Source organism: Ambystoma mexicanum, chromosome 11 (genome assembly GCF_040938575.1).
Source record: "Ambystoma mexicanum isolate Mex_15411 chromosome 11, UKY_AmexF1_1, whole genome shotgun sequence".
In the NCBI taxonomy this organism is placed as follows: domain Eukaryota; kingdom Metazoa; phylum Chordata; class Amphibia; order Caudata; family Ambystomatidae; genus Ambystoma; species Ambystoma mexicanum.
In genome coordinates, this window is record NC_090934.1 from 197,326,168 (window position 1) to 197,348,994 (window position 22,827).

Below are 22,827 nucleotides of genomic sequence, written 5' to 3' on the forward strand. Positions count from 1 at the left end.
CGTAATGCTCACTGTGTACAGCTCCTGCTCATCTGCTTCTCTGGCGGCCTGATCCTGAAGATCCGGATTCCATTAATAACCTGGAGGAACAAGAATAGCATTAGCAAGCAAGAACACATACGTGTGAATTAACATGTCTTTAATCCATCCTGCGTTTCGGTTACCTCGCTCATCTCCGGAGTTCTCCGCAACCTGCAAAGGTAAAGAAACAAGGACAGCATTAATACCAATTCTTACCTGGCCAAGCAGCGAGTCCTGCCAGCACCCATCGCTTCTCTTACCTCGCCAATCTCCGGGTTTTGCCGCAACCTGCAAGGGAGAAGGAACAAGGTCAGCATTAACAAAGCATTTACCTGGGCAAGCAGCGCTTCGATCGCTCATCACTCCGGAACATAACCGCAACCTGTACAAAGAAGAGAAGAGAACACAGGTTAGCAATAAAGACCAATAAATAGCGCAGTGCTCCGCGCATCAATAACTCACCGTGGTCTTCGCCATCGGCGCAGCAACTCCGAGATCGCAACCATTCCTGTGAAAACAAAAAAGAGACATTGTTAGGGAACAGCGTAGTGGAGCAAGATGCCGAGAAGACAGAGAAAACGGAGGGAAAGAAAGAGACAGAATAAAGACGGAAAAGACATTATAACTATACAGGAAGTCAGTAAGCAGAGTCGGAGTCACAGCCGGTCTGGACCCGACATAAGGGCACACGGACCAGTGAAGCAACTAGGTCCACGGAAAGACTGCACCAACCACGCGCCCCTGCACAGAGAAGCAGGACGGAAAGTTTAACGCACAAAAGCTAAGGTGAGCAATAACCCCAAGGGAGGGGATTCGGACCAAATGGAGGTGGAAGTCCACCCATCCCAGAACCAGTATCTTAACCCTCCATTGTCCTGTTATAGGCGCTACCCAATGTCTGGCAATGTCTGGCAATGTCTGGCACATAACCAAGCAGAGAGGGGTCCGGGATAGCGCTTAGACCTCCATCCCGTATCGTGTGGCCATCCCGTGGATACCAGGTGAGCGTAACAGAACGCTAAGCACTAATTAAAACATCCACCTGGGCATCACAGAAACATCAGAGGCTGACCAACAAGCCCCGTTACTGGGAGAATTACGGACTGAGGTGCACTCCGCCCGGCAAGAAACCAATGTCCTTAGGAGGGAGTTGATTGTCACCAAGGACCGCACTGATGAATTAGCCAGACAATTGCTCCAACCACAGGCTGCGCAGGCTCTGTTGCCAGGAAGTATTCCATCGGTTCCAGCCACATCCGTCACTCCATTGCAGGTGGTCCAGTTCCTTTGGCCCCACCAGAACGTTTTACGGGGGACCCAAGAAAATATGCAGTATTCATGAACCAGTGCCGCCTCCATTTTCTTTGTAGATCCGAAGCATTTCCTAACGATCAGTCACGAGTTGCCTTCGTTCTGTCATATCTGAGTGGCAGTGCCGCAGATTGGTCCATACCATTAGTAAGCTAGGATGACCCAACCAATCCTGTGGGATTTCAGGGGGTTTCAACAGGATATGGAGAAGCTGTTCGCCCTATATATCCAGGGACAAGCTCTGGATAACAAACTCCTCTCCCTCCGCCAAGGCAGCCAAGATTTGTTAACATATATCACCACTTTTAACAGACTTGTCATTGAAACTGGGTGGCCTGAGGAGAAACGAATAACGTTATTCCATGGAGGATTACGGGGGAATTGAAAGACATCCTAGCTCAGGTGGTAAACCCGCCAAAAGACTGTGCAGAGTTCATCAACCTACTGGTGCAGGTAGACCACAGGCTGCAAGATCGAAGGACAGATCGAACCAGAACGAAGAATCGGACTGTGTATGTACGCTCAAAAGAGAACAGTCCGCGTTCATCAGAAAACACTTCGGATCCCATGCAAATTGGGGAGGTACGGAGCCCATTAACCAAGTCCAAAAGAGACAAAAGGAGACAACAGCAATTATGTCTGTACTGTGGGAAATCAGGTCACTTCCTCTGAAAATGTCCTGTAAAACCCCCTATGAGAACAGTTGGAGCTACCGAGAAAGAAGGAGGAGAACAAGAGTCGAAAACTTCCAGGCCCGGCAAGTGTAGAGGTCCATTTGTCGAGCGAAGGAAAAGAGCCACAGACCTCACACCTTGCCCTGCCTGTGATTTTGAACAGTCACCAAAAACCATCTCGGATGCATGCTGCCGAAGCATACAAAGACAGCAGAGCCATTTGTAACTACATAGACCAAGGCCTGGCAACAAGGATGGGGCTTCCTCTCTGTCAGAAAACGACAACTGAGAAGGTCACCACTGTTGCCGGCATAGAGATAGCTTCTGGTCCTGTAATTCAACGCAATGCAGAATTGACCATTCTGTGCCAAGACGGACATCAGGAAGCCATTGCCTTCAACCTTATCAAGGCCCCTCAGTTCCAGGTGATTCTTGGTTTGCCGTGGTTGGTGGCTCACAATCCTAACATCGACTGGCGACCCAAAAAGGTTTCCTTCTCTGATGAGTGTGCTCATGCATGCTACCAAGTGGAAATGCCATTGTCTGACCCAGAGACACCTGTCCAAGATAAAGAGACGTTGGTACTAGTATTAAGAAGTACACCACCAAGCGAATACCACGATTTCCAAGATGTTTTCCAAAAAGAACAGGCTAATATCTTACCCCCTCACAGGCCATATTACTGTCAGATCAACCTCGTACCTGGTGCACAAATCCCGTGTAGTCAAATTTATGCACTCACTGAACCTGAAAATCTCCACTTGAAATCATATCTGGACCAATACCTGGTAAACGGTTTTATCCGCCCGTCCAAACCCCCAGCAGCCTCGCCCCTATTCTTCGTACCCAAGAAGGAGTGGGACTTGAGAACGTGCATCGACTACCGCGCACTAAACCAGGTAACAGTTAAAAACCGTTATCCTCTACCACTTATCCCAGAACTGCTGGACCAAGTCAAGGATGCCCAAATTTACACCAAATTAGACCTCAGGGGAGCATACCATCTCGTGCGTGTAAAGAAAGGAGACGAATGGAAGACCACCTTTCGTACTAAGTATGGGCTGTACAAATATCAGGTGATGCCCTTTGAGCTTTGAAACGCTCGCGCCGCGTTCCAGTACTTCATAAACGATGTACTATGGGAATCGATCGACGTATGTGCCCTAGTTTACATCGACAACATCTTGGTGTACTCCTCTTCTAAACATGACCATGTCAGGCACATTTGCTCCATCCTTGCAAAACTCTGACAGCACCAGCTATACGCCAAACTTGAAAAATGCTCCTTCCATGTCACCGAAGTCGAGTTCCTTGGTTTTGTCCTCACTCACAGAGGCGTCCGGATAGATATGCACAAAGTAGACGCCATCCTTAGCTGGCCATCACCATCTTCAGTCAAAGGTGTCCAAAGTATGCTTGGCTTTGCAAACTTTTATCGCTGATTCATCCCGGGTTTCTCCCAGATTGTGCACCCGATCACCTCTTTATTACGAAAAAGCAACAAACTGTTCCAATGGACAGAAGAGGCGTAGAAGGCCTTGCAAGAACTCAAGAAAAGATTTACCTCAGCCCCGGTGCTACGACACCCCCACCTAGATCTCCCATATGTAGTGGAAACAGATGCCTCCAGCATGGCAATGGGGTTGTTCTTTCCCAAAGGGATCCCAAAACAGGCCAGTTACATCCCGTGACCTTTTGGTCGCGAAAATGTACTACACCTGAACTTAACTATGCAATAACAGACAAGGAACTCCTAACGATCAAAGCAGCCTTTAAGGCTTGGCAGCATTACCTCCTAGGCGCCAGACATACCATCACAGTAATCACCGACCATTGCAACCTACAATACCTCAAGATGGCAAAAGCTCAATCATCCCATCAACTCTGATGGGCTTTATTCTTCGCAGAATATAATTACATAATAACGTACCGACCTGGAGTCCAGAACTGAAAAGCTGACGCCCTATCCCGCATGGGTATTGATGAGAATGCATATACAACTCCAGACCCGGTGGCCATTATTCCATTTGACAAACTACAAGGACTTACAACAACGTTATCTCTGGACGAACTCCAAAAAAGAAAATTTGGCTCCTAATGAACACCCAGGCTCTACAAGACTTGGCCACTAAAGGTGAACAATACACAACAAAGAACCAACTGCCGTATTTCAGAGGACGTTTATATCTACCAAATACGGCCCTACAAGTACAAGTCATTTCTGGTTATCACAACCCCCTGATAGAAGGACATCCAGGAATTGCCAAGACCATAGCTAAGGTGAAAAGAAACTATTGGTGGCCGACCTGGCGAAAGGACATTACACAGTTTATTCTGTCATGTGGCATTTGTGCACAGAATAAATTCCAGAAACAAAGACCTACGGGCCTTCTTCAACCCTGGGAAATTCCACCTGCACCTTGGCACACACTCTCCCTCAATTTCATCACAGATCTGCCTCCCTGTCAAGGGTTCAACACTATACTAGTGGTTGTTGACCTATTCTCTAAAATGGCCCATTTCATTCTGCTTAAGGGTCTACCAAACGCATCGAGTCTGGCAAAGGTGTTTTTAGAGCAAATCATACGATTACATGGTTCCCCCTCTGTCCTGATTTCTGACTGAGGGAGTCAGTTTGTGTCTAACTTCTGGAGGAAGAGTTGTGCAATTGCCCAAATCGATATTTGTCTGTCCACTAGTCACCATCCCCAAACTGATGGCCAAACGGAGCGGACGAATCAGACACCAGAGCAATACCTACGGTGCATGTTACATCAAGTGGAAGGAATTTGTGTATAGCTGAATATGCCTACAACAACTCGCTACACACCAGTACCGGACAGAGTCCATTCTATACCGTATATGGAAGGCACCCACGTACTTCCTAATTAGATACCCCCATGGCCTTGGAAATGCCTGCGGTGAAGACTTTACATACAACCATCACTCTAGCCTTCAAAAAGGCAGCAGAACACTTGATCCAAGCCAAAGAAACACAGAAAAGATTCTCTGATCAACACCGTAGAAAAGCTCCAGACTACAAAGTCGGAGATGAAATCTGGTTGGCGTCTTGGCACATGCCCATAAGAGGAACTCGAACATTTCGTCCCAGATATCTCGGGCCCTATACCATTAAGGCTATTATAAATCCTGTGGCAGTAAAACTAGCTTCACCACCAAATATGCAGATCCATCCTGTAATTCACGTGTCACTCTTAAAACCTGTTCAGCCTGGAACTCGGGTCACAACACCACCAAATCTGGTACTGGTTAACAGAGAACCCGAATTTGAAATCAAGGACATCCTAGATTCTAAACTCACCAGGTCCAAGTTATACTACTTAGTGGACTGGAAGGGATACAGCCCTAAGGACAGCACATAGGAGCCTAGCGAGCACGTCCATGCGCCACGCCTGGTAAGATGATTTCATCGGAACCATCCGAACAAACCAGGGCCAAACAGAGGAAATACCTTGAGAGGGGCCTTAGGGGGGAGTGCTTTCATGATCCATGCCCCGACACCCTCAGGTATAACAACCCCCTGACAGCAGTGGGGCTAAAGCCCTTCACACTGGCCCCAAGGGCCTTAAAACTCCATCAGAAACATACTTGGAGTCAGTCCTGGCGGCTTTGGTGCCAGGCTCATTATCAGGAACAAAACAATACCAGTTTTGGACCTTAATCCAACATGGAGGCCTATTACACAGCTTGGTTCTTTAGAACCAAGCCATGCGGTCTAGTGTTTTGGGTGTGGCTGGGCCTGGAACTACGTGGCCTGGAACTACTTTACCTGGGCTATTTAAACCACACCCAAACAGCAGAACACGCTTTGCGTTATTCTGCACTCCTGCAGCGTAACGCTCACCGTGTCCAGCTCCTGCTCATCTGCTTACTGGCAACCTAATCCTAAAGCCCTTGATACGGATTCCATTAATAACCTGCAAGAACAAGAACAGCATTAGCAAGCACGAACACTTATTTGTGAAATTACCGGTCTTGAATCCATCCTGCGCTTCGCTTACCTCACCCACCTCCGGAGTTTGCCACAACCTGCAATGGTAAAGAAACAAGGACAGCATTAATAACAATTCTTACCTGGGCAAGCAGCGAGTAATGGCAGCACCCAGCGCTTCTCTTACCTCGCCCATCTCCGGGTTTCACCGCAACCTGCAAGGGAGAAGGAACAAGGTCAGCATTAACAAAGAACTTACCTGGGCAAGCAACGCTTCGATCGCTCATCACTCCAGAACATCACTGCAACCTGTACAAAGAAGAGAAGAGATCACAGGTTAGCAATTAACACCAATACACAGCGCAGCCCTGTTCGCATCAATAACACACCGTGGTCTTTGCCATCGGTGTGGCAGCTCAGAGATCGCAACCATCCCTGTGAAAACAAAAAATAGACATTGTTAGGGAACAGCGTGGTGGAGCAAGACATCGAGAAGACAGAGAAAACGGAGCGAAAGAAAGAGACAGAATAAATACGGAAAATACATTAGAACTCATGAGGAAGACACCAAGCAGAGTCAGAGTCACAGCCGGTCTGGACCCGACATAAGGGCACACGGACCAGTGAAGCAACTAGGTCCACGGAATGCCCGCATCAACCACGCACCCCTGCACAGAGACGCAGGATGGAGAGTTCAATGCACAAAAACCTAAGGTGAGCAATAACCTCAAGGGAGGGGATTTGGACCAGAGGGAGGTGGGAGTCCACCCGTCACAGAACCAGTATCTTAACCCTCCATGTTCCTGTTATAGGCGCTACCCAATGTCTGGCACATAACCAAGCAGAGAGGGGTCCGGGATTGAGGTTAGACATGCATCCAGTATCGTGTGGCTTCCTGTGGATACCAGGTGAGTGTAACAGCCTGATGAAAACTTTGTCTGCTTGAGTTATTTTGCATATGTACACGTGTGAACTGGCTTAATATCGTCATTGTTTCTGTAGCATAAGCCTCTTCATCTTGAGCCCAAAATGTTGCTTATCTTGGATACGTTCTTGATGCCTTATAGAATATCTGCATTATCTTGTGTCTGCATCTCCTCTATTGTACATCAGCTCGACTCTTGCATAAGGTCACCAATCTGCTCTCTTGTGAATTCTTCCTTTTTCTTCTGGGTTTTAATTTAAATAGCCATCATACTGTCTTGGATGCAGGTATGGTTTTCTCAACGTGAACCTTTCCTCCAGGATTTTCTTGGATATAGGGAACTTCCCCTGGTACTGCTCGAGTTTCACACTCTGGTATCCAACATCTAGGCAATATGGGTGAGGTGGTTGAGGTGGGGGTACTAAACTCCTTCTCTACACTCCCCCCTATGGGCGATTCATCGACCACTCTTCTTTCATCCTTCATATGCAGACATGCTTGTTTGAAGAAATTCTTCTGCAGAACCCATATCTTTATGACCCCCCTGAGGCATCCAGCTGTCTTCACATGCTCATCCTTGTTCCAGGTCATAAGCATACACTGTCCACTTGGACGGCAGTTGATCCATATTCCCACCTACTTCCTATGGTCATTTGGATACAGGAATTTCATTCTCTCAGGTGCATGAATACTGGCCTTTACGAAGTCTCTGATTTATTCATCTGTAAGTCTTTGACATTCCATCCTGACTCAACATCAAGCATGATCTTCATCCCTATGGCTTTCTTTGCTGTCTTGTTGCATTGTGAGATTATTATCTTGATCACACAGAATCCTAGCAACACTAACAAGATCAGTGCTCGAAGAGACTTAAACATATCTGCCATCCATTGGGGAATCGAAAAAAAGAGAGATTCAAAACAGCCGTCATCAGCAATATCTTCCACTTCTTCTATCATCTAGCTGAGCAGTTTTGTCTGCATTTCTATGGTCTCTGTCAGGTGCCGTTCTCATCATCATGAGAAGGTCTGAATGTGCAACATGATTCTCCAATTTTTGCACAAACACCTCCATCCATAGCTTTAATCATATCCAGGATGTATCTGTTCTGAAGAGTCATCAGCCCCACAGCTCTCAGTTCTTTCTTGATGGCATTGAATCACTTTATGGTCATGTTAATCATCTGCTGAAATTCTCATCTGGTGATCTTCAGCCATATGTTATTTGGTCCAACCTGGATTCTCGGCATGAAGATCATTGTGAATACTGACAAAGTCTGGCTGAACTACCTTTGCTCATAAGGAATGGAGTCAAAAGCTTCAATTGACTTGCTGAGAAGTAGTTCTCTCTCTTCATTTGATTTATCAGCTCCACAGATATCTTCTTCCTCAGGTGATCATCTGTTTTCGGGAATCTGTCAATGTTTAAATTACTTTCTGGAATCACTAATGCTGGCACATGTACATTCACCAGTGTGCATATTCCTCCCAAATCCCTGGGTAGCTTCAGGTAAGCCTTGGTTCCACAAGCGCAATAGTGATCCATGGTGTCCAGTCATAATATCGAAAAAAAAATTTCGAATGTCAAAAAAGTCGAATCAAAAATGTCGAAAAAAAAAATGTCGAATTATTTTTTTTTTCGATATTTTTGTTTGGGCTCTAGTTTATATTTAAAAAAAAGGTAAAAACAAAAAAAAAAAAAAAAACAGGGGTTGGGGGGAACCCCCCCATTTCGAAAAAAAAACGTCATAAAAAATAAATTCGACATTATTTTTTTCGACATTTTTTTTTCGACTTTTTGACTTTCGAAATTTTTGATTTCGAAATTATGTCTATAAACCGTGATCCATGATCACTGCTGTCCTGACATTCATTCCTGTTGCTTCAAAGATTTGCCCACAGTTCTGATTCTCTCCAACTTTTCTTAAAGCATAGTTGTGACTTTTCCAGAGGCACCATGTGCAAGAGTCCTCCTCTGTCTTCATCCCAGGTCAGTAATTCAGCAAGTCTTGGCCACTGTGACTTACATGCCACATGTGCATTCCAAACTGTCATTTCAGGGTGATTAGCTATCATCCAGGCTCTGCAGATTACCTCTCCTTCTTCCCAGCTATCCTGCGATAACACTCATCCCCCGATCTGCATTTGGGCTCTTTTTTCCCTATTCAAATGTCTTCAGCAGTTGTTCCTGGACTCTAAAGTCTTCGGTTCACTTCCCATCTGATTCCTGAGCCTTTCACTCCAGGCTCTTCATACCTGATTACATGATTCTTGGTGTGTGCCCTATTTCATGTCTTTGTATCCTGGACATGATCATCTTCATCTGGATCTTTCTTTTAGGTTGCCCATTTGAGATAAGCATCTCGCCCCATGAACTGGCCTCTTGTACAACAGAATGCAAGGTGTGATAGACAATGTGCAGTCGGAACGTCTACTTCTATGGCTATGAAGATCTTAGACTTCCCCATATTATAAGGTAGGAATGCACATACATAGCATTCCTCCTTCGAAGTCTCCTTCCTACTTCTTTCATATTATGATACCATATGTTGTTATTCCCCAAATGTTCTGTACTGTACAGGTAATCATTTAACTTATGATCATCCCCCTGTTTACCCCCCTGATTTTTCTTTTAGGTCTCATTTCCTCTCATGAACATCTGTGATCATATCATGAAGTATTTCAGTAAATGTTCTTCTTACTGGGCCAATTCCGGTTTCATTTGTCAGTAATCTGGGTGCATCCACATATGCACCCTGTGTAGGAGAGGGTTCTAGAAGCCTTTGTCTACTTCAAAGCCGTCTCCAGGCATAATCAAATAATGGCCATATATAGTCGATTAAAGCCTTCATACGCAACCTCTCCTTAAAAGGAAGCCCCGGCCTTATTATCTCAGGCTTAACCTCCTGCACATGTGCCTTTGCAGTAGGGATAATCACATATGGTCTTGGTTTTCTAGTAGTTGCCACACTTGTACCTTCCTTGGGCACAAGACGAACAGGACCTTTTACTTTATTGGGATCAAAATAATACACAGTGCGTACTGTAGGTGAAAGAATTACCACAACAAACAAAATGCATGAATAATTCAAATACAGTAAGTCCACTTCTTGCAGCAGTGGTCTCTTGCCCATCGTGGTCATCTGTCGATGTCGGTCACTATGTTGGTACTACTGCTGCTGCCAATTCTTACTCTCATCAATATCATAAAGTACTCTGAAAGCTCTTCAATCTTTTCTACAAGCTCCTCCATCAGCTGGCTAATTGCTGGACGATTCACCAGATTTCTTATATACACGAAAGCATTGTCTTTCCACCAAACATAATGTGGATATTTCTCCAGCAGATAGTAGAAAACAAAATAAAGTATGTTCTCTCTGTCCACACTCAGAAGCTCATTGGCCTCTCTCGGTCTAACGATTTACCTGCACAACAATGTCCCTTAGCAATTGATTCAGCTATGCATTATTGTTGGGGTCTCTCAGAAATGTCCGGACATCAGTGGATCGTCCAATGAGATGTGGGCATTCCTCTATAAGATAACAGAAGACCATAAAGACCATTTTCTGTCCATTGTCCTCAGATAGGGGCATCTGTACTGTTTTTAGAACGATACTCAGGAAGCTGGAGCACTTGTTCTATAATGGCCGCGAGCAGTCTCCTCACGATTGAGTAATTTTTAGAATTTTGCAGAACATTTTTTACGTCAAAAGTTCTTCCCACGAGTGCAGGATACGAGTGCAAAATGTAGATAAATATAGCAAGAACCATCCGGTGTACATTGTCATTGGGTACCACCATAGGTAACTCCAAAGAGAGTTTCAATCGGAAAGGAATCAGAGTACTGTACACTATCCCAGTCATCAATAAGAGAATTTTTTGAATTCTGGAAAACTCTCCTTCTCAATCAAGACGTAAACATGTCTTAGTCCAATGTCAGCAAGCTGCTATGGTTCAAGAATAAATAACTTTCCTTAACGCTTTTCTTTTGTAGCTTAAAAGAGAGTTCTGCAACAAGCCACAGTCCAATTTACTCCTTTTATTTATTTTGCTGCTTCTGCGTTCTTCTTCCTCGTCATAGACCTAGTCTGAACGTGCTGAGGTTCTTTCCCGATGTTTACTTTTGTTGAGTGTGTGGGTGATGGGGGTTCTCCAGTGTAGATCTTTGTGTCACCAAGGAAGATCCAAGCATGGTTGCTGTGTACTTTAACTGCAGACGGTGTGATGCCTTCCACAATGAAAGGCCTGTTGAAGCGTGGCTCATGCCACTTCCTCTTGAAGTTACAAATTAGAATTTTGTCTCCAGGAAAGAGTTTTGGAAGATACAATCCTTTAACCCTGATCGTTAGATCATCTTCTTCTGTGTTCTGCGCTGTTCTACATTCCTGTCACTTGAGCTGATCTGAAATGACAGATACTTGCAGTCATACATGTAAGATACTCACGTAGCTCCTTTCCTAACAATTCTGCGGTTGACTGGCCACCACTTCTATTTCAAGATGGAGGTGTGAGGGGTGTCCTCATTCACCTCCCTGTCACTATCTCATGGGGGGTAAGATGGTGGTCTGACCCTGGTTGATTTCTCTACGCATACAATGCCAGTGGTAGACAATGCAAACATCCTTGTTTCAGGGTGAGCTTCATTTTGGCTATTATTTCCTTAAGGAAGCCATTGAGTCTCTCACAGATCCTATTTGCTTATGGGTGAGAAGCAGATGAGAATGTATGCTTTATGCTAAGTAACAAGCTTATCTGCTAAAAAAATTCATTAACAAAATGGGGGGCATTATCTGATCTTAATACTTCACATATTCCCCATCTAGGAAACACTTCTTGTACTAAAAGGTTAGCAGCATAGGTGGCATCTGGCAGAATACATGGTCCAGCTTTGATCCACCTTGAAAAGGGACACACTACTACAACCATGTATCTGTATCCATTACAGACTTGCAGCATGTCAACATATTTGATATTTAAATGCTGAAAGGGGCCATTAGGCCTTGAAATAACTCCTCTAACTGAGCGCAGTGTGGGCCCAGCTGTAAGTGTTTCACATATGATGCAGTTTAATATATAAAATGCAATGTGTTCTGCCAAATCTGGAACAAACCATTCCTCCAAAATAGTTGAGGCGAGGCTCTCTCTAGTGACATGCACAGGGTAGTGCAGCTGTTCCAACACTACCCTCAATAAGGCTACAGGCATCACCGGTTTACCCATGCTGTTCTGTCACCATAGTGCTTCTTAAGGGGATTAAGAACACCCCCTCCACGTCAACGGGTCTTTCTCATCCTGAGGCACTTCTCCTTGGACCTCCATGAACTGAGTTCTAGACAAATTAACATAGCACTCATCCACACTCACCATTACCACCATTCTTTCATTTTACTGGGAGTTGCAGCACTTTAATGATTCTATCCATTAAACTGCATGTTACACTGGAGGGCTGGCTGTTCGGATGTACCCCCTCCTTTTCCAATGTGCGAGCCCGGCGCGCACTGTCGACGACACATAGGCAGAGTCACTATACACTGTTATTTCTTGGTCTGCATGTTTTTTGAGCGTGACAATCAATGCCACTAATTCTGCGGCATGTGCCGAAAAGTGAGACGGCAGGTGTAAACTTATCAATACTTCAAATTCTCCATTGGCCTTCTGCCTTATCACAGAGGCACCTGTATATTGTTGCCCATCATTTTGATTAATTTGTGATGAACCATCAATAAAGAGAACTTCCCCAGCAGCCAATGCATTCTCTTTTATCCTTCCAAGTTTATCAAAGAATTCTTCATAATTTGAGCAATCATGTGCCTATTCACCTTCTGCCAATGGTTCTGCTACAAACATGGCAGGGTTCACGATCTTACATCTAACTACTTTGATCGCTGTATTCAATATGACCACCTCAAAGGCCAAAACCCTTTGGGCCATCAACGTACCCTTACGTTTTTCTAAAATAGGAAACAATGCATGTTCAACAAATAATTTCATGGAACATCCCATTACCACGCTAGCAGCCTTCTCAATGGCAAAAGTAGCGGCCACCAAAGATTGTGCACACGGAAAATGACCTCTCATTACTGAATGTAAGATTCCACTGTAATACGGCTTGTACCCCAATGTGGTTCTCTGCGAGAGCACAGCTGTCATCACTGTAACATTCGCATGCGAGAATAACAATAATTCCTCTGCATAGTTGGGGAAACCTAAATTGGGCTGTGCAGATTGCCTTTTTCAACTCATCAAACTCTTCTTCCATTTCTTCAGTCCAGATAATTCTGTCCCCATTCGCTTGTGCTTTCTTTAAAGCTTGCAACAAGGGCCTTATGTTTGTATTGTAATCGAAGACCCACGCTCTGAGATAATGACACAGTCCCAAGAATTTCTGCATGTGCTTTATTGTGTATGGCTTTGCTGTTTTCAAAATAGCCTCAGCCCTCTCTGGAGTACTCTTTTTTCCATCATGTGAGATTAACTGCCCTATGAACAGCACTTCCTCCTGACAGTACTATAATTTCTCCTTGTCTACTTTATATCCTTTTTCTGCAATAATAATCATTTGCTAAATTGAAACATGTCTGTAAACTTCCTCTGTGGGGCGACAGACCAATATGTCATATACGTACTCCAATACACCACTTTCTAAATCAATGTTGCTCAAGTACATCTGCCAGACTCTATTGAAAATCAATGGAGACTCACAGTACCCCTGAAGCAAGGGAGTACTTTTCAGTTTACTCTGTCTAAACGTAAATGTTGTTAGATCCTGTGAATCTTTATGAAATGGCATTGAGAAAAAAGCATTTTTCAAGTCCATCAAAGTAAAATACCTTGCCTCAACAGGGATATTACATATGATCATGGCAGGATTAGGAACTAGAGGGAACTCAGTATCTACAATCTGATTAATTGGTCTTAAATCTTGAATGAGATGCCACAACCCTCCTTTCGATTTCTTAATTGGATAAACTGTGGTATTCCATGGTGACTCTGATGTCACTAAAATTCCTTGTTCCATCATGGCAGATATTGGGCCTATTTACACGGTAGGCGCTAAGGGGTTACTGGCACCGGTTAGGGCACTGGTGCCGGTAATCCCTTAGAGCCCTACTACGAGGTCCCTCAGCGGATCCCGTCCTTAACGCCTGGTCTGACCAGGTGTTAAGGACGGGACCCGCTAAGGGTCTTCAGAGCCAATAACGGTACTGCAAATTGTGGTACCGTTATTATCTCCTTCCCCATTCCCATTGAGCCCTATAGGGGCTCAAATGGGAATGGGGAATGGTGTTTGGCATGGGGATTTACCGGGTCCTCCGAGGTCGGAATGACCTGATAAGTCCCCATACCGCCTAGCCGGACCCGGTATGCGGTAAGGGATAGCCATGCCACTAATAGCAGCATGGTAACCTCCTACCATCTCTCACAGATCCTATTTGCTTATGGGTGAGAAGCAGATGAGAACTTATGCTTTATGCTAAGTAACAAGCCTATCTGCTCAAAAAATTCATTAACAAAATGGGGGCCATTATCTGATCTTAATACTTCACATATTCCCCATCTAGGAAACACTTCTTGTACTAAAAGGTTAGCAGCATAGGTGGCATCTGGCAGAATAAATGGTCCAGCTTTGATCCACCTTGAAAAGGGACACACTACTACAACCATGTATCTGTATCCATTACAGACTTGCAGCATGTCAACATATTCGATATTTAAATGCTGAAAGGGGCCATTAGGCCTTGAAATAACTCCTCTAACTGTGCGCAGTGTGTGCCCAGCTGTAAGTGTTTCACATATGATGCAGTTTACTATATAAAATGCAATGTGTTCTGCCAAATCTGGAACAAACCATTCCTCCAAAATAGTTGAGGCGAGGCTCTCTCTAGTGACATGCACAGGGTAGTGCAGCTGTTCCAACACTACCCCAAATAAGGCTACAGGCATCACCGGTTTACCCATGCTGTTCTGTCACCATAGTGCTTCTTAAGGGGATTAAGAACACCCCCTCCACGTCAACGGGTCTTTCTCATCCTGAGGCACTTCTCCTTGGACCTCCATGAACTGAGTTCTAGACAAATTAACATAGCACTCATCCACACTCACCATTACCACCATTCTTTCATTTTACTGGGAGTTGCAGCACTTTAATGATTCTATCCATTAAACTGCATGTTACACTGGAGTGCTGGCTGTTCGGACATACCCCCTCCTTTTCCAATGTGCTAGCCCGGCGCGCACTGTCGACGACACATAGGCAGAGTCACTATACACTGTTATTTCTTGGTCTGCATGTTTTTTGAGCGTGACAATCAATGCCACTAATTCTGCAGCATTTGCCGAAAAGTGAGACGGTAGGTGTAAACTTACCAATACTTCAAATTCTCCATTGGCCTTCTGCCTTATCACAGAGGCACCTGTATATTGTTGCCCATCATTTTGATTAATTTGTGATGAACCATCAATAAAGAGAACTTCCCCAGCAGCCAATGCATTCTCTTTTATCCTCCCAAGCTTATCAAAGAATTCTTCATAATTTGAGCAATCATGTGCCTATTCACCTTCTGCCAATGGTTCTGCTACAAACATGGCAGGGTTCACGATCTTACATCTAACTACTTTGATCGCTGTATTCAATATGACCACCTCAAAGGCCAAAACCCTTTGGGACATCAACGTACCCTTACGTTTTTCTAAAATAGGAAACAATGCATGTTCAACAAATAATTTCATGGAACATCCCATTACCACGCTAGCAGCTTTCTCATGGCAAAAGTAGCGGCCACCAAAGATTGTTCACATGGAAAATGACCTCTCATTACTGAATGTAAGATTCCACTGTAATACGGCTTGTACCCCAATGTGGTTCTCTGCGAGAGCACAGCTGTCATCACTGTAACATTCGCATGCGAGAATAAAAATAATTCCTCTGCATAGTTGGGATACCTAAACTGGGCTGTGCAGATTGCCTTTTTCAACTCATCAAATCCTTCTTCCATTTCTTCAGTCCAGATAATTCTGTCCCCATTCGCTTGTGCTTTCTTTATAGCTTGCAACAACGGCCTTATGTTTGTACTGTAATCAAAGACCCAAGCTCTGAGATAATTACACAGTCCCAAGAATTTCTGCATGTGCTTTATTGTGTATGGCTTTGCTGTTTTCAAAATAGCCTCAGCCCCCTCTGGAGTACACTTTTTTCCATCATGTGAGATTAACTGCCCTATGTACTTCCTCTTGACAGTACTATAATTTCTCCTTGTCTACTTTATATCCTTTTTCTGCAATAATAATCATTTGCTAAATTGAAACATGTCTGTAACCTTCCTCTGTGGGGCGACAGACCAATATGTCATATACGTACTGCAATACACCACTTTCTAAATCAATGTTGCTCAAGTACATCTGCCGGACTCTATTGAAAATCAATGGAGACTCACAGTACCCCTGAAGCAAGGGAGTACTTTTCAGTTTACTCTGTCTAAACGTAAATGATGTTAGATCCTGTGAATCTTTATGAAATGGGATTGAGAAAAAAGCATTTTTCAAGTCCATCAAAGTAAAATACCTTGCCTCAACAGGGATATTACATATGATCATGGCAGGATTAGGAACTAGAGGGAACTCAGTATATACAATCTGATTAATCGGTCTTAAATCTTGAATGAGATGCCACAACCCTCCTTTCGATTTCTTAATTGGATAAACTGTGGTATTCCATGGTCACTCTGATGTCACTAAAATTCCTTGTTCCATCATGGCAGATATTGGGCCTATTTACACGGTAGGCGCTAAGGGATTACTGGCACCGGTAAGGGCACCGGTGCCGGTAATCCCTTAGAGCCCTACTACGAGGTCCCTCAGCGGGTCCCGTCCTTAACGCCTGGACTGACCAGGTGTTAAGGACGGGACCCGCTAAGGGACTTCAGAGCCAATAACGGTACCGCAAATTGCTAACTAACATTTTCCCTCTTTCGGTACTTCTCTTGCAGAAGCCTATGCTTTTGCCTCCATGCCCACTAACATCTTGAGCTGCTTTAGTACTGCTTCTGGCAGCCCATGACACAATATATGATAATCAGCTAAAACAGAGCTGTATCGTCCTCTTTTTAGGGTCCGTATGGGAGAGGAAATACCAGTGATGTTAATGTATATAATTGAGAATAGTCTGTTGCATATTATTAATAGATATAGCAAGGACGAAATAGTAAGGCAGATGGTACAAATAAGCATGGACGAAGTAAATTAGACACTGAGCAAAGAAACGTAGAACATAGAACATAGAACATAGAAAGGTTTGGTGGTGAGATAACTCTGATCTAGTAGTGATCAAGGTTGTCAACCCCTTGGGTTTTAAAAAAAAAGGAATAGTAGAACATGTATTTGAGATATCTGTTTTATTGATACAATACACAAAGTCACACATGATATTTATATGTATGTCTGTCTGTTTTAATCTTGTAGATCAGTTGGGGAGCACCTGTTCTTAGTATTCTACATGTATAATATGACTGCGTGATGAAAAGAAAATGTGTCCTGAAGACAGAATCTCTGGAAAATACAAGGAGAAATGTGTTTGAAATGTATTTGTAAATCGTATATAGATTCCAGAAACACATGTCTAGTGTTGACACACTTTGTTCCTCAAGGAAAGGGGGAATGTTGCATTGTAAATATAGCCAATTGCGGGTATATGCGATGGTCGGGTTGAAAAACGCGGCGAAATGTGTTGTGATGCATACTCACTGTAATGAAATGGTGTTCATAAGAGAAAGACACTTTTTGTGAAGCAATGATTTTTTTATAATATGTAGGTTGATCTTTTTATAACTGTGTTTTATGAATTTGATAGACATTAAAATATGTATATTTTTTGAATCACCTTGTGTACCTTCCTTAAATTGGAAAGGGAGGAGCCGTCTTTATGGGTTTTGTAGTGTTGAATACAATATATGATAAAACACAGGGATAGATTTCCCCAAGCTTCTCGTTTCTGCAAGGCCCATGCCTCTTGGAAATTCTGAATGCAAACAAGAGGATTGTCCCCTTCCTGCATCTTTTTTGTCATTATTGCTCCCACATCGGACGTGTCTGGATACAATACTCTAAGCCCTTTCCAGACTGCTGCTCTACAGTTATTGAACAGTGCTCCATCATGAGCAGTGTTAACTGTAGTAACACCAGAATACCCTGCTCTCGACCAAACATCATCAGCTCTTTCTCCATGAATGACAAACCGAAGGCCCTTAATGTCCTTTATAGCTGACGTGTTTCCTCCAGTCATTTTCTTTAACTCATGTATCCATTTCCCAGCACCAGAAATTAAACTTGGGAGTTTGCACCTCAAATTATCCTTATCCATTTGTGGTCATGGTTTATATTGCAGCCTGGCCCCACCCTTTTCTAATACAGGAAACTGAGAAATTGCAAACTCGCATTTTTCCCCTTTAGTTAATTTTTCCAAAACGGGGACAGTGGATCCGCATTATGTTCTACCTGGCAGCGATCGTAACCTGCTCTGATAGGGTGAGGAATCCCCCCTCACCACGTGTACGTCCTCTAGGTCGAACTAGCCGAATCAACAACCTTGATGCCCGAGAGATAGGGAGGCCTGGATCCGACCATCTAACTTCCTTATTCATAGAAAAACATCCTTCAGAACCATCTGTGTTACCTTCATTTCCCCCCGGATGACTTCCGCATCTTCGTCTGACATCTCCTGTCAAAAACTTGTATAACATCTTTCCTCTTTGTCTCTATTCAGAGTCAATCTGTCTAAAGACAGCTCTTTAGGCTTGAAACTACATGAGCCTCCCTCTTTTTTGTACAGTTGTGTACTCTCAAGTCCATCGTTCTTACACTTCCCTTTTAAATCCTTCTTCGCCTTCATCTCATGATAAACTTTATCCATTTTGTCCCCAAGACTTCGGGAGTCGAACTCGTCCTCCAGATTTACTCCGGATGGACCAGGTAGGGGTTTTTGCGATGGGGACAAATCTTCTAAATCTTCCCAGAATACAACTGGATCAGGATCCATTACTTACTTTTCCAGGAGATCAATGTTGCATGCTCTCTGCCTTCTCTTTCTTTCTATGTCATCATCAATTTCTCTATGCTTCCATGCTTCCTCTCTTGTTTTTGCCTCCTCTTTCCTTTTCAGTTCTGTTCTCTCATTTGCCCTTTGTGTCTCCTCATCTCTCTGCCTCTATATCCATTTCCCCCTTAATCTTTGTTCCTCTTGTTCTTCTGTTTTTCTTTCTATCTTTTCTCGTTCTGTAATTGCCCTCTGTCTGTTATCATATTTCCTCTGCTCTTCTGCCTTTTCCCTTTCTCGCTGTTTCTCCTCTTGGTACAGTTGTTCCCATCTTTGTCTATCCTTTCTTTCTACCCTTTCCTCTATCAGCTGTTCTTCCCTTTCTCTGGTTCTTTTGTCCTGCTCATCACGATCTTCCCTTTGCCTTACATCATTGATGCTCTTACCATTGAGTTTGGGCAAAATCTGACCTCCTATCTATTCATTTTGGAAAAGTGCTACCTCATCAGCCTTATTCTTTTCCCCTTTGCATCTTTTTATCTCTCTTCATATATCTAGAGATGTACTTGGACTATCACTTCTCTCCATGTCCCTCTTGACTTAAGAGATTACATTGCTCGCCGTATTTATCTCCAGACCCTTGTCGATGCTTTGCGCAGGAGACTCATATGCCCCGCTGCTGCCTTGTGCTCCCTTAATGGATACAGCCCTTCATCTTTCTAACTATCGCCCTCTGCTTCAGGCGCAGCGGCTGGAGTGGAAGGCTCTTCACCCCACTCCATACATACATTAAGTATCCAATCTTTAAGAGGCGCTTCTTCTGTCACCTCCTGGTACATTTTCCAGATATCTATGCTCGCTAGTCGTCTGTCTAACTTTTTCCCCGTGTACGCAGCATGCAAATATGTCATCATATGCTGCAAAACCACCATCGATAATGATCCCCCTTGAGGCCACGGCATGAACATTTTATCTGCCGTGCCCTTAACCCATTCTTCACCATACCATCTAAGCTTTGGTGTGTGCTTCGGAAGCCGTTTACACAGGTGTGTAAGCGCAGTAATATCCTCCATTGTTGACTCGTCAGACTTGACGGTCAATATTCACCCGTTACTACTTGCAATTTTATTCAAACAAATACTTTTTCAGAAAAATAATACAATATGAGCTTGCAGCAATCGTCGCAGGCTCCAAACCCTCTATATTACTTTTTTCTTATTTTAATCTGTTTTCACCAAACACCTTCAGTTAAGTTCCAATAGATAAATAATCAACTTTTCCAACTCTCGTCTTTCCTTTAGCGCTTACCATTTCCTCTATATGGTCATCACCATTACAAAATCACATAAAACAAACAGACAAATGGACATACTCGACCAGTCACACTTATCAGTTTATATTACAAGACTAGACCTCTTTATACCCCTAAAAAAATACTCTGGTTGAGTGTGAACTTCTCTCTTTAAACTGTTCTTTAAAACAAGTTTGTCTTCCACATCACCAATAAAAGGGCTCTAGGGAATAGTTCCTGCTGACGTTCTTTAAAACTCAGGAAACTGGGTGTCTCGCAATGTGACGCTCTTCGTCTCACAGGGTTCATTGCTTGATACTCGTCGGCTCAAGTCAACCTTTTTAAATTACTCGACGCTCATTGTCTCGAGTCAATTATCCCCATTAAAACTCGAGTTTCATTGTCTCATGTTGTCCTTCCCTTCCAACCCACTGCTACTTATTTGTCTCTTTTCACTGTGCTCCCTTACTGCCCATTCACACTTTTTGCCAACTCACTCAGTTTGTACTCACCATTAGTGTTATTTATTTTTCAGCTCTCAACCCTTGGGATCGTCCACCTCTTTTATTTGCCTCTTCAACATTTTTTCCGATCAGCTTCCCATAGATGCCGGGAGGGGTTTCTGACTGAAAATAGGGGACCCGTCTACCATAGCTTGCAAGCATTTGCATTTATTCTAATCCCTGATCTATAGGGTGACTCATGTCCTTTCAGCCGAATGGCAGAGGACGTCCGATATTGCCAGCAACCTCAAAGCTTACTTAGGTTGATAGACTATAAAATATCCTCTCTCTGCTACCACATGAACTAGAGAAGTTCCAGCCCTTTAAAACGAGGTAGAAATACTTTGAGATGAATGGGGTGGCAGAGATTACTCATCACATCAATAATCAAAACGTCTCAGGAAGTAAGTAAAAAGATAACTATTTCAATTTCAATTATCTAAAACAGGGAGTACAAGGAACGTCATTTGGACGTATCATAGCAAGGACTCAACAAACTTCACAAAAAAGCACTCTTTTATTCTAAAATCTCGTCTTAGGTGACGTGCAACCTGTGCATTACTAACGTCATCCTGCGTGGCAAATTACAAAACCTACTACAAAGTGTTATTGGGTCTAAAGGAACATCAACATATATAATCCATATTAGTCTAATGGGCGTAAAAGAGGTGATACGTTTCTTAACATCAAGTGGGGCAACTAAGCCCTTCCCTCGAAACAGGTCATTATGAACATCACTAAATACACAATGTCTCATTGGCTACTTAAATATAGTGCTCCTAATCATGCGGCCCTCTATCATTGGCTGATTTCTAACCTCTGTCAGCCCTCTTCCACCCATGCTAGAAGCACGCAGGCCAGACTGCCAGGTGCTTGGCGAGCGGGTCATAACCATAGCTTCTCACCAATTAGAACATCATCCATCATCGACTCAGTGGTCTGCTGGCAATTAGGCCTTTTGAACTTGTCCTTGAAAATGTTCTTTTGCTCTGGGAGCTACAGGGGACTAGAGGCACACTATGCCCTTGTTCATAGGTGTGACCATCCTGCTTGTCAAACTCCTTGTTCCCACGTGACTGAAGAACACAAAATCGAGCTAAGGTGTATTAAAAAGACTATTTTCCAATGAGCCTCTGACATCTTCTTTGTTGGTAGCCACACCTTCAGAACAGGTGGTTCATTCCTTCATAAATTGCAACTAATTCATGTTCCATCCAGCTGGAAACAACCTTGGCTTCTTGGCTAGCACAACCTCGCCTTTCTGAAACTTGTCTGTATTTCTCTTATTTTCTTACTGCGACACACTTGGAAAAGAATGTCTTTCTTCCTTCTTTAGGTCTGGCTCTGCTTTAATGCGTGGTGTAAGACTCCATGTCTCACTCTTACGTTATACATATATATAAATTGATGTTTGCCGAAATCTCTTTCACTATAAAGCTAGCCTCATGAAAACTTTGTCTACTTGTGTTACTTTGCATCTGTACACGTGTCAACTGGCTTAATATCTTCATTATTTCTGTAGCATAAGCGTCTTCATCTTGAGCCCAAGATGTTGCTTATCTTTGATACGTTCTTGATGCCTTATAGAATATCCACATTCTCTCGTGGCTGCATATCCTCTATTATACGTCATCTCGACTCTTGCATGACATCACCAATCTGTTCTCTTGTGCATTCATCCTGTTCCTTCTGGGTTTACATTTAAATAGCCATCATACTGTCTTCGATGCAGGTATGGTTTTCACAAAGGGAACCTTGTCTCCAGGATTCTCTTGGATATAGGCACTTCCCCTGATACTGCTCGAGTTTCACACTCTGGTATCCAACATATAGGCAATATGGGTGAGGTGGTTGAGGTGGGGGTACTTAACTCCTTCTCTACAAGTGCTTTCCATTGGTAGCCTCAAGCCAAATGACACTTGCTGAACTATTCTACTTGTCTGTCATTTATCTCTAATGGAGAACAATTTCTGCAATTTGGCAAGAAATGTCCTTAGGGCAAAGCTCCTGGGTGATTACTTCCGATAAATAGCAGATGTTCTTTGACTCCAAGTGGGTAGAAATGTTTTTGCAATGGTGAAAATCAGAATTAAAAATGGTCTGACTATGAATATTTTTACATT